This window comes from Atractosteus spatula, chromosome 10 (assembly GCF_055471065.1).
Source record: "Atractosteus spatula isolate fAtrSpa1 chromosome 10, fAtrSpa1.hap1, whole genome shotgun sequence".
NCBI classification, from domain to species: Eukaryota; Metazoa; Chordata; class Actinopteri; order Semionotiformes; family Lepisosteidae; genus Atractosteus; species Atractosteus spatula.
The window spans coordinates 13,606,872-13,610,253 of NC_142715.1; the positions used below are offsets into that span (position 1 = coordinate 13,606,872).

At 45.2% G+C, this 3,382-nt stretch overlaps 1 non-coding gene across 1 annotated transcript; it reads right to left on the bottom strand.

Moving 5' to 3' along the window:
- Positions 1-2,972: 2,972 nt before the first annotated feature.
- Positions 2,973-3,045, bottom strand: trnav-cac (transfer RNA valine (anticodon CAC)). Its single transcript has one exon. It is a non-coding gene; the product is annotated as a tRNA-Val (tRNA).
- Positions 3,046-3,382: the final 337 nt, after the last annotated feature.

The following is a 3,382-nucleotide window of genomic DNA, read 5'->3' on the forward strand; positions in this document are numbered from 1 at the left end:
AGTAGCTCGAAAGGTAAACCAATACTGACCGAGGAAGTAGGGAAAGACTAGTGCTTAAATATAAAATGAGACGGAGGTGTGGTGGTGAAAGCGTACACTAACAGGTAGACTAATGAACTAAGACTCCGCCTTCTTCTGCCTCTTTCGTTGCTGGGAGGCAGGGATTGTAACACATGGTTATAGTGTTACTACTGCTACTACAGCTACTACTACTGCTGCCACTGATACAACTGCAACTAATAAAATTTTACAGCTACTCCTACTGCTACTACTAATGTTTCTAAAGCTACTAGTAGTACTGTTACTGCTCCTAATACTGCTGCCACTGACACAACTGCTACTACCACTACTACCATTACTACTACGACCATGACTTCAGATTCTAATACTAATTCTGATACTAATACTCCTGCTACTATTACTGCTGTCATTACTACTAATAGTGATAAAAACAGAGCACTCACAGCTCTGTAGACATTGGTCTGGACTCTAGAAAGTGATTCGATTTGCAAGCAGCTCTGGACCTCAACACCTGTTGATGGGTCACTTCTATCAGACACAACATTGGAGCCCAAGCCCACCTACAAACACATTCACACACACTGAGAGATACAGTATACACCTACACACTCACACACATTCACACACACAGACACTACACATACTGACTAACACCATACACATTTATACACACAATCAGACACATACATGCACAAATACAAACTAGCACACATTCACAGACACACACATACTGTAGACACTACACTAAGAGATACACACGCACACACTGATACGCACATTTACAGAATCACACATAGACAGTACACATACTCACAGACACAAACTCACATACTGACGGACACCACATACACTCTTACCTACAGTTACACTATTACAAACACTAACAAAAATACCACTAATATTACAACAGTAACACTATCACTATGACTAACACTATCATTATTACTAACAATAACACAAAGTTACTACTACACTACTAATACTAATAATAACAGTAATAATATCACTAAAACTAACACGACTACTAGTGTAAATAGTCTAACTGTAAATCTATAATAAGCACTAATATTAACATGAATACTAGCATTAATATTAAAACTACCAGTTGTACTCTCACTAATATTAACATGAATACACTAGTATTAGTATTAGTAGCTGTCCGTGACGTCACACCGCTCTTTGTGATGAAGGCGAGACACCTAGCCGGGCACAGTGACTTGGTGCGTGTCGCCGTGGTTACCAAACTTATGATTTGTAAACAAATGGAAAATGCATTTAAACTGTTACTAATTTATCAACTTGGAATATAACTATCTAGCTCTAGGATTAAATTCCTAAATAATAATTTGAATAACCATTCTTTAATTTTGGATTGAACATTATTAACACTAAACGCACTATGGTACTGTAATTGATCGATACAGGCGGTATTGACCGTTTTCTAGATATTTAAAACAGGGTCAAGAACGGGAAAAGAATCAGTACTCACCAATCGGTGAAGTTAATCGTTAATTCTACGGTTCTTCAGCTGAATTTATAGGTTGTCGATAGATAAGTGATCAATAACTCTCCACCGCAGTCTCGCTCTCTGATCCCGGCGCTCTGGCTGGTGTCTCTGACGTCACAGTGCTCTTTCTGACATATATAACATCTCCAAAAAAAAAACACACCGGGCTTTGAAGAGAGGTGATTCATAACAGCTGGAGGAGGTGTAATATTTGTGTGCGTCAGCAGTGAAACTGCATGTTGATTGATGGAGGGCTGAGTGGGGAATAACGGTTGCTCAGGGTCACAGGTCATAGTGAATTTAGGAGCTAACTGGTTCGGAGTTACAGGTTAAATAATAAAGAGTTTCTTCGAGTGTCACATCTTCGTCCTGGGTTCTTAATTTTTACACTATACGTGTACGAGAAACAAGACAGTGTGTGTGTGCCCTTGTGATTCTGGGAGACAGATCGAACCTGGGCTAAAAGAGAGGGGGCTTAGCCCTCTTCCATTCGCAAGTTCAAAGTTGTACAACCCATTTGTATCTGCTAGGCGGCGCAGTCGTCATGCACAAAGAACGCTTTGAAAAGCGTCAAAAGCAAGTCATTTCGAGTTGGTCGTTTGTGTTTTCGAAATGCTGAATTGCTGCGAAATGCTGAAATGATCTCACGGCTCCTCGGTTGTCATTTCTGCTCCGTAAAGGAATCACAGCACGCGTCGCCTTCCAGCACGCTGGGTCGGGACACGATGCCGGGGATCGGAGAGTGCGATGTCTTCCTCGTTAGTATAGTGGCAAGTATCCCCGCCTGTCACGCGGGAGTCCAGCGTTCGATTCCCTGACGGGGAGTAGAAAGCTTTTCTTTTACCTCCTTAGAGAAAGGACTGCCTTTCACTTCTCTGTTTTCTTTCACAGCGCCGTGCACCTTTTCATTGCTCTCGCTTTCAGAGCCTCCGCACGGCACACGACTCGACATCAGGAAGCACATTGAAGTGAAAGCAGGACGCGCTGCGACATGCACTGTGCAGATCCCGCCACACTAAGAGGTGAGTGGGTCTGTTCGATGCACAAAGAACGCTTTGAAAGCATCAAAGGCAAGTCATTCCGAGTTGGTCGTTTGTGTTTTCTGTTCAGACGCGAAATGCTGAAATGATCTCTCGGCTCCTCGGTTGTCATTTCTGCTCCGTAAAGGAATCACAGCACGCGTCGGCTTCCAGCACGGTGGGTCGGGACACGATGCCGGGGGTCGGAGAGAGCGATGTCTTCCTCGTTAGTATAGTGGTGATTATCCCCACCTGTCACGCGGGCGACTGGGGTACATCAGGACGCGCATTGAAGTGAAAGCAGGATGCGCTGCGACATGCACTGTGCAGATCCCGCCACACTAAGAGGTGAGTGGGTCTGTTTGATCACAGCGCTAGGCGAATCCCCAATCCCCTTTTGTGCGTGCCGACAAAAGAAGCCGGTCTGTTTCCGCCCGGTTTCGAACCGGGGACCTTTCGCGTGTGAGGCGAACGTGATAACCACTACACTACGGAAACGGTGGCAATCCCTACCCAGCGGCCCAGCGCTGAGCTTCGCCAATGCGATTCAGCTGCTTCCAGTGCCTTTATTAAAGTGCGCTGATGGACCGTGCTCTCTCTCCAGAGACCAGCACGCCTGTCATGGACGGAGCAGGAAAGGCGGCGCCACATTCTACAGCCCTCTCCACGCAATCGACGAAATCGGGCCACTGAAGTGGAGAAAATCGCCTCTCCAGAAAGTGCAAATATCATCTTGGAGAGTATAAATCCTATTGCCGAAGGTCAGCCCTGTCTACCAGAGTAACCCTCCCACCTCCTGCAGGGATGATCAGCTCGTCTCACACGCGAGAAGTCT